The sequence below is a fragment of the Staurois parvus genome, unplaced genomic scaffold, assembly GCF_062004578.1.
Source record: "Staurois parvus isolate SC_StPar_1 unplaced genomic scaffold, SC_StPar_1.0 ptg001445l, whole genome shotgun sequence".
Classification (NCBI taxonomy): Eukaryota; Metazoa; Chordata; class Amphibia; order Anura; family Ranidae; genus Staurois; species Staurois parvus.
In genome coordinates, this window is record NW_028319241.1 from 191092 (window position 1) to 204826 (window position 13735).

General features: G+C 50.2%; 1 protein-coding gene across 1 annotated transcript in view; it reads left to right on the plus strand.

Moving 5' to 3' along the window:
• Window positions 1-13735, plus strand: part of BABAM2 (BRISC and BRCA1 A complex member 2) — a 224831-nt gene that overhangs the window by 39733 nt on the left and 171363 nt on the right. The gene's annotated exons all lie outside the window — the stretch shown is intronic.

A 13735-nucleotide genomic window follows, 5' to 3' on the forward strand; every position in this document is an offset into this window, starting at 1 on the left:
TTGCCCATCGGTTGTGCTCTTTGCCCATCGGTTGTGCTCTTTGCCCATCGGTTGTGCTCTTTGCCCATCGGTTGTGCTCTTTGCCCATCGGTTGTGCTCTTTGCCCATCAGTTGTGCTCTTTGCCCATCAGTTGTGCTCCTTGCCCATCAATTGTGCTCTTTGCCCATCAGTTGTGCTATTTGCCCATCAGTTGTTTTGTTTGCTTTATTGAATAAACCTGCAGAATAATAAACCAAATACAGGAGGCTCCGGATAATACGAATCTGTTTTCAAACAATTCAACATTAGCAATTTATAAAGTACGTTTTGAATCCTCACTCCGGCCTGCCCTCCAGTCTTGCACAGGTGTACCGGCTCCTCCCCTCCAGTCTTGCACAGGTGTAGCGGCTCCTCCCCTCCAGTCTTGCACAGGTGTACCGGCTCCTCCCCTCCAGTCTTGCACAGATGTACCGGCTCCTCCCCTTCAGTCGTGCACAGGTGTACCGGCTCCTCCCCTCCAGTCTTGCACAGGTGTACCGGCTCCTCCCCTCCAGTCTTGCACAGGTGTACCAACTCCTCCCCTTCAGTCTTGCACAGGTGTACCAACTCCTACCCTTCAGTCTTGCACAGGTGTACCAACTCCTCCCCTCCAGTCTTTCACAGGTGTACCAACTCCTCCCCTTCAGTCTTGCACAGGTGTAGCGGCTTCTCCCCTTCAGTCTTGCACAGGTGTATTGGCTCCTCCCCTCCAGTCTTGCACAGGTGTACCGGCTCCTCCCCTCCAGTCTTGCACAGGTGTACCGGCTCCTCCCCTCCAGTCTTGCACAGGTGTACCGGCTCCTCCCCTCCAGTCTTGCACAGGTGTACCGGCTCCTCCCCTCCAGTCTTGCACAGGTGTACCGGCTCCTCCCCTCCAGTCTTGCACAGGTGTACCGGCTCCTCCCCTCCAGTCTTGCACAGGTGTACCGGCTCCTCCCCTCCAGTCTTGCACTGGTGTACCGGCTCCTCCCCTCCAGTCTTGCACAGGTGTAGCGGCTCCTCCCCTTTACTCTTGCACAGGTGTAGCGGCTCCTCCCCTTCAGTCTTGCACAGGTGTAATGGCTCCTCCCCTCCAGTCTTGCACAGGTGTACCGGCTCCTCCCCTTTACTCTTGCACAGGTGTACCAGCTCCTCCCCTTCTGTCTTGCACAGGTGTACCGGCTCCTCCCCTCCAGTCTTGCACAGGTGTACCGGCTCCTCCCCTTCAGTCTTGCACAGGTGCATTGGCTCCTCCCCTTCAGTCTTGCACAGGTGTACCGGCTCCTCCCCTTCAGTCTTGCACAGGTGTACCGGCTCCTCCCCTTCAGTCTTGCACAGGTGTACCGGCTCCTCCCCTCCAGTCTTGCACAGGTGTACCGGCTCCTCCCCTCCAGTCTTACACAGGTGTACCGGCTCCTCCCCTTCAGTCTTGCACAGGTGTACCGGCTCCTCCCCTTCAGTCTTGCACAGGTGTATCGGCTCCTCCCCTTCAGTCTTGCACAGGTGTACCGGCTCCTCCCCTTCAGTCTTGCACAGGTGTACCGGCTCCTCCCCTCCAGTCTTGCACAGGTGTACCGGGTCCTCCCCTGGACTAAAATGGCTTCCTATGATGTCACTGTACACTGGCAGCTTCTTGCAATGTGCATTAGAAGCTGCAGCCAGTCAGGTAGAGCTCCTCCTCATTTCCTGGCTGGAGGACATCCAGCATCATCTAGCCGTTCCTCCCAGGCCTGACCCTCCCTTGCCCCGCCCCTTTCATTCATTGGAATTAAATCATGGAGGTTCAGTATCACATGTGGGTGTTAACTATGCAAATACAGCACTTTGATAGGGACCCTGATGTAAGTAGACAATCTGATGGGAACCCTAATGTAAGGGGGCACTCTGATGGGAACCCTGATGTAAGGGGGCACTCTGATGAAGACAATCAATGTAAGGGGGGACTTTATTAGGAACACTGCTGTATGGGTGCACCCTGATGGGAACCCTAATGTAAGGGGGCACTCTGATGGGAACCCTGATGTAAGGGGGCACTCTGATGGGAACCCTGATGTAAGGGGGCACTCTGATGGAAACCCTGATGTAAGGGGGCACTCTGATGGGGACACGTGATATAAGGGGACACTCTGATAGGGACACCTGATATAAAGAGGCACTCCAATGGGGATCCTGATTTAAGGGGGCACTCTGATGAAGACAATCAATGTAAGGGGACACTCTGATGAAGACAATCAATGTAAGGGGACACTCTGATGAAGACAATCAATGTAAGGGGGCACTCTGATGAAGACAATCAATGTAAGGGGGCACTCTGATGAAGACAATCAATGTAAGGGGACACTCTGATGAAGACAATCAATGTAAGGGGGCACTCTGATGAAGACAATCAATGTAAGGGGGCACTCTGATGAAGACAATCAATGTAAGGGGGCACTCGTGAGACTTTGTGATACAGTCAGTGACTCACACACAGTGCTTACGCCCCCCGACCTTTTCCCTGCACCCCCAGATCAGTTAGGCTGGATGTGACCCTGCAGGGGAGGTCAAGGAAGTTGTTTGTTGGCTGCATGAGGTTTGTACATCACATAGTAACTGGTTTTGGATCGTGTTTAAACCATCATACAGGAGTTCCCTTCTATTTATAGTAACTATGGGCAACATCCGGTATACAGGGAGACGTGACGCCAAACATACTAAAAATAGATTTTGGGTTTCCATGAGTTTATACTCCTTCGGCCACTAATACACAGAGAATACAATGCAGTGTGACCTCCTGTGTTGGATCTTCTCTCCCAGTCACATGTGATCTCTGTAAATAATGACTTGTCTTTGTTTTTGTCATTTCCTCTTCACATCTGAATACAGGGACTGTTTACTCCTTCCCCCCCCCCCCCCCCCCCCGGGTTCCCCGGACTGTAGTTCCCCACCATTGAATTCACAATTGGGAGTACTAGTAAGAGGGCGGACAGACAGAAGAAGGAAAAATGAGCTGCTAGAAAAGTTTCCTCCGATCTGTCACTTATTTCTAAGGTTGCAAGACCGGTTCTTCCTATTCAATGTGGAGCCGGTGTTGGGTGCGGGGCGGAGCTGTCATTGAGTATGAGGTACGGGTGTGTTACCCAGAGAGATCACAATTAGGGAGGGAAGAGAAATTCTATTTATGTATTGTAAGGTATTACCCCCCTCATGACCACGCCATTTTCTGCTATTTAACACTGTGCTACTTTAACTAGTAATTGCTCAGTCATGCAACACTGTACCCAAATGAAATTTATATATAGAAAAATTTCATATATACAGAGATATATGGAGAGAGAGAGATACTGTGTGTGTGTGTATATATGTGTGTATATATGTGTGTATATATGTGTGTATATATGTGTGTATATATGTGTGTGTGTATATATATATACATACATACATACATACATACACACACTATATTGCCCCAAGAATTGGGCCGCCAGCCTTTCCACACACATGACCTGTAATGGCCCCCCAGTCTTAGTCCGTAGGGTTCAATATTGAGTTGGCCCCGCCCTTCCCACACACATGACCTTTAATGGCCCCCTAGTCTTAGTCTGTAGGGTTCAATATTGAGTTGGCCCCACCCTTTCCACACACATGACCTGTAATGGCCCCCCAGTCTTAGTCCGTAGGGTTCAATATTGAGTTGGCCCCGCCCTTTCCACACACATGACCTGTAATGGCCCCCCAGTCTTAGTCCGTAGGGTTCAATATTGAGTTGGCCCCGCCCTTTCCCCGCACATGACCTTTAATGGCCTTCCAGTCTTAGTCCGTAGGGTTCAATATTGAGTTGGCCCCGCCCTTTGCAGCTATAACAGCTTCAACTCTTCTGGGAAGGCCGTCCACAAGGTTTAGGAGGGTGTCTATGGGAAGGTTGGACCATTCTTCCAGAAGCACATTTGTCAGGTCAGGCACTGATGTCGGGGGAGGAGGCCTGGCTCGCAGTCTCCGCCCTAATTCATCCCAAAGGTGTTCTATGGGGTTGAGGTCAGGACTCTGTGCAGGACAGTCAAGTTCCTCCACCCCAAACTGGCTCCTCCATGTCTTTATGGACCTTGCTTTGTGCACTGGTGGGCAGTCATGTTGGAACAGGAAGGGGCCATCCCCAAACTCTTCCAACAAAGTTGGGAGCATGAAATTGTCCAGAATGTCGCCTGAAGAGTTCCCTTCACTGGAACTAGGGGGCCAAGCCCAACCCCTGAAAAACAACCCCACACCATAATCCCCCTCCACCACTCTTTACACTTGGCACAATGCAGTCAGGTAAGTACCGTTCTCCTGGCCACTGCTAAACCCAGACACGTCCATCGGATTGCCAGACAGAGAAGGGTGATTGGTCCCTCCAGAGAACACGCCTCCATGCTCTAGAGTCCAGTGGCGGCGTGCTTTACACCACGGCATCCGACGCTTTGCATTGCACTTGGTGATGGAAGGCTTGGATGCAGCTGCTCGGCCATGGAAACCCATTCCATGAAGCTCTCTACACACTGTTGTTGGGCTCATCTGAAGGCCACACCAAGTTTGGAGGTCTTTAGCTATTGGCTCTGCAGACAGTTGGTGACTTCTGCGCACTGTGCGCTTCAGCATGCGCTGACCCCGCCCTGTCATGTGACGTGGCCTACCACTTAGTGGCTGAGTGGCTGTTTTTCCCAGTTGGGGGGCTGCAGGTGCTCTGGGTGCTGAGGGAAGGGGGGTCCAAAGGTGCTGTGGGTGCTGAGAGAAGGGTGTTGAGAGGGGTGCAAGCATGGTGGTTGGTAAATAAAATCTGGTTTCAGACATGCTGAAAAAAAAAACGGGGGGGTGGAGGTGTGGTATGTTGTGAGAGAAAGGGGACTGTGGGTGCTGAGGGAAAGGGGGCCGCAGGTGCTAAGGGAAAGGGGGCTGCAGGTGCTCAGGGAAAGGGGGCCGCAGGTGCTAAGGGAAAGGGGGCTGCAGGTGCTATGCGTGCTGAGGGAAAGGGGGCAGCAGGTGCTGTGGGTGCTGAGGGAAGGGGGACTGTGGGTGCTGAGAGAAAGGGGGCTGCAGGTGCTGCGGGTGCTGAGAGAAGGGGGACTGCAGGTGCTGCGGGTGCTGAGAGAAGGGGGACTGCAGGTGCTGCGGGTGCTGAGAGAAGGGGAACTATGGGTACTGTAGGTACTGAGAGAAGGGTGGCTGCTGGTGCTGAGAGAAGGGGGGCTGCGGGTGCTGAGAGAAGGGGGGCTGCGGGTGCTGAGAGAAGGGGGGCTGCGGGTGCTGAGAGAAGGGGGGGCTGCTGTTGCTGAGAGAAGGGGGGCTGCTGTTGCTGAGAGAAGGGGGGCTGCGGGTGCTGAGAGAAGGGAGGCTGCGGGTGTTGAGAGAAGGGAGGCTGCGGGTGCTGAGAGAAGGGAGGCTGCGGGTGCTGAGAGAAGGGGGGCTGTGGGTGCTGAGAGAAGGGGGGCTGCTGTTGCTGAGAGAAGGGGGGCTGCTGTTGCTGAGAGAAGGGGGGCTGCGGGTGCTGAGAGAAGGGAGGCTGCGGGTGCTGAGAGAAGGGGGGCTGCTGTTACTGAGAGAAGGGGGGCTGCGGGTGCTGAGAGAAGGGGGGCTGCGGGTGCTGAGAGAAGAGGGGCTGCGGGTGCTGAGAGAAGGGGGTCTGCGGGTGCTTAGAGAAGGGGCTACAGGCACAATGCAGGAGGGGGGTATGGTTCAGAGTGTAGTTGGAGGCTGCCCAATAGTGTGGGTTGGTATTGGGGTGCTGCCTGTGAGTTCTGTGGGGGAGGGTTGGCGGGCATTGTAGAAGGGGTGAAATGTTAAGAGAAAAGTAGGCCCTGTGGGTGCTCAGAGCAGGGGGGGCTGCAAGCACCTTACAGGAAAGGTTTTCAGGTGAGGGTGCAGTATTGGGGGGGCTGCCTAAAGCTGGCAGAGGAAAATCCCCCCAATGGCAATGGCTGTTCTGAGAAAACGGAATATGAATTATTATTATTTAAGTCTAATAATAACTTCCTTTTATTTTCTCCCTTTTACTCTGTTAAACATCCCATTGAGCGCGGGTTCACACCAAGGCGGTGCGGGAAACGCTGCGAATCCTGCGCATTTCCCCCCACTGCATCACATTCATGCGATCTGGTGCGGGAGTCCATGATAAATTAATGACATCCTGAAACAGATCACAAAACGCGATGCAATTGCCAGAAATGGCACCACATAGGTGAGAACACCCGTGCGATGTGATTCAGGTGTGGATTTAAAAAAGGCTCTACACCTTTTCGATGCGGATGTGAAAGGTTTTGAGCCACACAAAATCGCACCGCACAGACATTTGCATGCAGTGCGATTCCTGTGCGAATTACATGCAGTGTCCCGCACCGCATTGTGTGAACTGGATGTCAAAACCCTTTTTCTTTATATCTGCTCAGTAAATACCTTAGATCAGGGCTTGAAATTTCCACTCGCCTGCTCGCCAATGGCGAGTAGAAATGATGGTGGGGGCGAGTGTGTCCCCCAGGGCCATCTTGCTGAGCAGGCTCGGAGCTCAGGCCGGATCTGTCATTGGCACTGGGAGCCGTCAGACTGATCAATAGCTGAGCGCAGTGACAGCAAAGCAAGGAGTGTGTGCTGTGCTCTCTGCCTCCCCCTAGAGTGCAGTACCCGGATCTGTGAGTGAACAACGAAGTACTGCAACTTTTTATGGGTGTGTGTGTATACGTGTACATGTGTGTGTGTGTGTTTGTGTGTGTCTGTGTATGCATGTACATGTGTCTGTGTGTATGTACATGTGTGTATCTGTACATGTGTCTGCGTGTATGTATATGTATGTGTGTGTGTGTGTACTTGTGTCTGTGCATGTATGTGTGTGTACATGTGTCTGCCCGTGTGTACATGAGTCTGTGTGTATGTATATGTATGTGTGTGTGTACTTGTGTCTGTGTGCATGTGTCTGCGTCTATGTACATGTGTCTGCGTCTATGTACATGTGTCTGTGCATGTGTATTTCTGTATGTACATGTATCTGTGTGTATGCGTGTCTGTACGTGCCTGTGTGTGTATACATGTGTCTCTGTGTGTGTGTGTATGTACATGTCTGTGTGTGTGTATATGTACATGTCTGTGTGTGTGTATATGTACATGTTAGTGTGTGTGTATGTACGTGTGTGTGTGTGTGTGTATGTATGTACGTGTGTGTGTGTGTGTGTGTGTATGTACATGTTTCTGTGTGTGTACATGTGTGTGTGTATATACATGTCTGTGTATGTACATGTCTGTGTGTGTGTGTGTGTGTGTATGTACATAGTTCTGTGTGTGTATGTACATGTCTGTGTGTACAGGTGTCTCTGTCTGTGTGTGTGTGTATGTACATGTCTGTGTGTGTATGTATGTACATGTTTCTGTGTGTGTATGTACATGTGTGTGTGTGTGTATGTACATGTTTCTGTGTGTGTATGTACATGTGTCTGTGTGTGTCTATGTACATGTTTCTGTGTGTGTATGTACATACATGTCTGTGTATGTGCATGTCTGTGTGTGTGTGTATGTACATAGTTCTGTGTGTGTATGTACATGTCTGTGTGTGTATGTACATGTGTGTGTATGTACATGTTTCTGTGTGTGTATGTACATGTGTGTGTGTGTATGTACATGTTTCTGTGTGTGTATGTACATGTGTCTGTGTGTGTCTATGTACATGTTTCTGTGTGTGTATGTACATGTGTCTGTGTGTGTCTATGTACATGTTTCTGTGTGTGTATGTACATGTGTCTGTGTGTGTCTATGTACATGTTTCTGTGTGTGTATGTACATGTGTCTGTGTGTGTCTATGTACATGTTTCTGTGTGTGTATGTACATGTGTCTGTGTGTGTATGTACATGTGTCTGTGTGTGTATGTACATGTGTCTGTGTGTGTGTATGTACATGTTTCTGTGTGTGTATGTACATGTGTCTGTGTGTGTATGTACATGTGTCTGTGTGTGTGTATGTACATGTTTCTGTGTGTGTGTACAGGTGTCTCTGTGTGTGTTTGTTGGTGGCGAGTAACTCTAAGGCCTGGCTAGTAGCTCAGGACTTTAAGCCCTGCCTTAGATTGTACGCTCCTCGGGGGCGGGGACTGATGTGAATGTACAATATATATGTAAAGCGCGGCGTAAATTGATGGCGCTATATAAGTACCTGAAATAAATCAATAAATGGAAAATAATACCCATCGATCCTGCCAGAAATCAAGTCACCAGATAACGTCCTGTGCTCTCTGCCTCTTCTGATGTTCATCAGTTACATTGTTTCCAGGATTCCCTGTGGACTGCAGAGTACTTCTTCTCTATGTTATGGAGAAAAGGAGAGGGGGAGGTGTTCTGTAGCCCTAGGGAAGGGGTAGGCAACCTGCGGCTCTCTAGCTGTTGTGGAACTACATTTCCCATGAGGCATTGCAAAGATTACAATACTGACAGTTCCAGCTATGACTTGCAGAGGCATGATGGTACTTGTAGTCCTGCGGCTCTCCGCTTGCCTATCCCTGGTCTAGGGTGACCATGCTGCTCCTCCGTAGATACAGAACCGTGAATGAGCCTCGCCTAGGACAGGAAGTGTGTTACTGGCAGGATCACCAGAAGAAAATTAAAGAAAACTAATGCAGCCGGCACATCTGGGGAGCGGTATGCAGTAATATGTGATGTTTCTGAGTTTAGTTACACTGGAGCTGGTTGCCTTGCAGGCGCAGGCCGGCATATCGCACATCTCCGTGTTTGGAGTGATATCAGTGTGAATGGCGACAATCCTCCAGGATCGGTGACTCACGATGACATCAGAGCCCTGTCCTCCACACTCCCTGACTCACCCGTGGTGTCATTGTCATCACACTACAAATAGACCGATTATCCGGGATCAATGCGTGTCATTGTGACGCCAGCGTGTCGCAGGCTGCAGGAAATAGGACTCTTATCTCTGAATGGGATATTGCCTTCCTACAATACACCGTCCTCCCACGGAGCCGGGATCACATGAGCTCAGCGGGACGGATCTCATCGCCACTCGCTGCCTCCCAGACAAAAGACTTTGTTATTCCCTGAGATGAAACGTTGCGCCAGTGTAGTCCCGGGAACAAAGTTTTACAGCGGACTGGTTAACCGCTCGCCTACCGGGGAACATTTTTTTTTTCATTTTTTTGCACCTGTTAAAATCTAAATTTTCTGCTACAAACTACTAAAAACAGTCTGTATCTTCTGAAAGCAGAGACCCCGGAGAAAAAGATAAAATATAAAAGATGATGTTACACCGAGTAAATAGATACCAAACATGTCAAGCCTTAAAATTACACCCGTCCGAGCAACAGCGACAAATGACATAAATTTTACTATCCATAGGTGATGCTTTATTTATTTATTTATTTATCGAGTTTATATAGCGCCAAAGGGTTTGCTCAGCGCTGTACAATAGAGGGGGGGACAATACATGAAACAGTACAGTAACATCAAACAGCACACAAGGGGTAAGAGGGCCCTACTCTTTCGAGCTTACAATCTAGGAGGGAGGGGGTAGAGGTACAGGAGGAAACGGCTGTGGGGGATGGAGTGGTAGGAGGAGGGAAGGGCAGCGGCTGTTAGGTGAGGGTGGGGTAGGCTTCCCTGAAGAGGTGGGTTAAAAGCTTTTACAGGGCAGCACAGTGGCTAAGTGGGTAGCACTTCCGCCTGGCAGTACTCGGGTCGTCGGTTTGAATCCCAGCCACGGCACCACCTGCCTGGAGTTTGCATGTTCTCCCTGTGCCCGCGTGGGTTTCCTCCGGTAACGCATTTTGCAGAGGTTATGAAACGCGTTAACTACCCTGTCTTCCCTGTGTGTATTATGATGGGCAGCACAATGGCTAAATGGTTAGCACTTCCGCCTGGCAGTACTCGGGTCGTCGGTTTGAATCCCAGCCACGGCACCACCTGCCTGGAGTTTGCATGTTCTCCCTGTGCCTGCGTGGGTTTCCAGCGGATACTCTGGTTTTCTCCCACACTCCAAGGTGAATTGTCTCCTGTCTAAATTGTCCCTAGTATGTGTATGTATGAATGTGAGTTAGGCACCTTAGATTGTACGCTCCTCGGGGGCGGGGACTGATGTCAATGCACAATATATATAGCGCTGTCAATTTACGCAGCGCTTTACATATGTAAAGCGCTGCGTAAATTGACGGCGCTATATAAGTAGCTGAAATAAAATAAAATAAATTTGCATCTACAGGAAATATTACATAAGGGCGGTCGGTTCATCACACAGATCTGAGAAATACTGACATGGAATTTCCTGAAGGAGGACCTTAGATTGTACGCTCCTCGGGGGCGGGGACTGATGTGAATGTACAATATATATGTAAAGCGCAGCGTAAACTGACGGCGCTATAGAAGTACCTGAAATAAATAAATAAAATGCTTGAGCAGTCCAGTTGAAGACCCGCCCTTTTCTGGCACTTTTTGTTTACATGTAACAATCAGTATTTTTTGCTAGAAAATTTCCCCAAACATTTTGTATATATTTGTTTTTTAAAGCAGAGGCCATAGAGAATAAATTGGAGGGTTTTGCACGTGGTATTTGCGCAGTGGTTTTTCAAACTTTTTTTTTTTGTTGTTGAAAAATACACTTTTTTTGAATTTTTATGCAAAAAAAAAAAAGCATAGCCCGATTTTTATATAAAAGATAATGTGACGCCGAGTAAATAGAAACCAAACATGTCACGATTTAAAATTGCGCATGTCTGTGCAACGGCGACAAACGATGTAAAGGTTTCCATTCATAGGTGACGCTTTAAAAGCCTTCATGGGTGACCACTTCAGATTTACAGAGGAGGTCCGGTGCCAGAATTGCTGCCCGTGATCTGACATGCGCATTGATACCTCACGTGTGTGGGACCATTGCAGTTTGCATGCATTCGTGACCGGCGTGTACGTTTTGCATGCAAGTATGGGGGGGGGGGGAGCAGGGGGCACTTTAATTTTTTTTAATTTTTTTTTTATTTTTAAACCGTCAGTTTAAATTTTTTTAATCACTTTTATCACAAGGAATGAAAACATCCCCTGAGACAGCAATATGGGAGTGACAGGTCCTCTTTATGGAGGGATCTGGGAGTCTATAAGACCCCAAATCCCTCCCCTGGCCTTAGAAGCATTTAGCCACACCAAGATCGGTGTCACCAAATGCTTTTCATTTGTAAAAACTGTCGCTGTCCATAGCCAAGTAAACCGGAAGCGATGTGCGGTCATTGCCGGGTCATAGTGACTACCAAAGCTGATCCAGTCTTTGTTTGGCTCTGTGATCAGCCGGTGGAAGTGCCGGCTGGTCGATCGGGACGGAAGATCCATATAAAGCCACGGGAGGCGGGGGTGGGGGGTTTGGATCACCCCCTCCTGCTGCTTGTAAAGGCAATCCAGTGGCTAGTTAGCTGCTAGGATTGCTTTTACAAGAAAGACAACCGTCAGCTCTGTACAATGGTCCTGGGATGGGTCCTGCAGCTGCACCCATCATCCCGGTATAACTACTGAAAGGCCAGCGATGATGGGTACGTCGCTGCAGCTGTAGTCGTTATTTTTCAAATGCTTTTTTTTTTTTTTAGAACTTTATTGAAATGTCAAGTGACATTAAGTTTCATGATGTTCTATGCACGCAACAGTGTTGGAATGTGTTGGTTTCACATCCAAACACAAGTGGTGTGAATTTAAGAAAAAAAAATGTTATTCTTGCCTGCTCTGTGTAATGGTTTTGCACAGAGCAGCCCAATCCTCCTCTTCTCGGGTCCGCTGACACTCCTGGCCCTTCCTTCCTGACAAGTGCCCCACAGCAAGCAGCTTGCTGCGAGAAGAGGGGCTGCGGGTGCTGAGAAAAGGGGCAACGGGCACAATGCAGGAGGGGGTATGGTTCAGAGTGTAGTTGGGGACTGCCAAAAAGTGTGAGTTGGCGAAGGGGCATTCGCATGTGCTCGCACCTGAGCCGCTGATCTTCATGTCCAGGTAAGTATACCCCTTATACTTACCCGTACACGAAGATCAGCGGCTCCGATGCGAGCACATGCGAATGCCCCTACACCAACCCACACTTTTTGGCAGTCCCCAACTACACCATACCCCCTCCTGTATTGTGCTGGGGGTGCTGCTGCACACAGAACGTTTTTTTTTTAACCTTCATGCATAGATAAAACCTTGAGCCTTTACAACCACTTTAAAGGGGGCTGTAGGAAGCGCAAATAGGGGGCGGTAATATCACAGATCTCCAACAGTCTCATATAATGTGTCACCAATGTGTGATAGTCCTCCCTAGAGGGTTCCCTGTTCACTGGGGTAGAGTAGGCAACTTTTACATGTGGAGGGATACACCTTCAAAAAAGGGCAAACCGGCACAGTGCATGTGTGCAAAGACATAACCAGGAGCATCTGTGCATGCACTGGCGCAGTGCCTGTGTGCAAAGACATAACCAGGAGCATCTGTGCATGCACTGGCGCAGTGCCTGTGTGCGAAGACATAACCAGGAGCATCTGTGCATGCACTGGCGCAGTGCCTGTGTGCGAAGACATAACCAGGAGCATCTGTGCATGCACTGGCGCAGTGCCTGTGTGCGAAGACATAACCAGGAGCATCTGTGCATGCACTGGCGCAGTGCCTGTGTGCGAAGACATAACCAGGAGCATCTGTGCATGCACTGGCGCAGTGCCTGTGTGCGAAGACATAACCAGGAGCATCTGTGCATGCACTGGCGCAGTGCCTGTGTGCGAAGACATAACCAGGAGCATCTGTGCATGCACTGGCGCAGTGCCTGTGTGCGAAGACATAACCAGGAGCATCTGTGCATGCACTGGCGCAGTGCATTCGTGAGAAGACATAACCAGGAGCATCTGTGCATGCACTGGCGCAGTGCCTGTGTGCGAAGACATAACCAGGAGCATCTGTGCATGCACTGGCGCAGTGCATTTGTGAGAAGACATAACCAGGAGCATCTGTGCATGCACTGGCGCAGTGCATGTGTGCGAAGACATAACCGGGAGCAGCTGTGCATGCACTGGCGCAATGCATGTGTGCGATGACAACCAGGAGGATCTGTGCATGCACTGGCGCAGTGCATGTGTGTGATGACATAACCAGGAGCGTCTGCGCATGCACTGGCGCAGTGCATGTGTGTGATGACATAACCAGGAGCGTCTGTGCATGCACTGGCGCAATGCATGTGTGCGATGACATAACCAGGAGCGTCTGTGCATGCACTGGTGCAGTGCATGTGTGTGATGACATAACCAGGAGCATCTGTGCATGCACTGGCGCAATGCATGTGTGTGATGACATAACCAGGAGCGTCTATGCATGCAATGGTGCAGTGCATGTGTGTGATGACATAACCAGGAGCATCTGTGCATGCACTGGCGCAGTGCATGTGTGTGATGACATAACCAGGAGCGTCTGTGCATGCACTGGCGCAGTGCATGTGTGCGATGACATAACCAGGAGCGTCTGTGCATGCACTGGCGCAGTGCATGTGTGCGATGACATAACCAGGAGCGTCTGTGCATGCACTGGCGCAGTGCATGTGTGCGATGACATAACCAGGAGCGTCTGTGCATGCACTGGTGCCATTTTCCCTGAGCACAGTAATGTGTAGGATCGCAGGCACCCGGCTTCTGCAGTGCAGAAGATCTCCAGCAAATCAGCTACTCTCAGTCATAGGTCATGCGCGGTTAAAGCAGCCTCCAGCACATGGGCACCAGGCAGAGCAAGCACTGGGGGAGACTGGTCACTTAGGGGTT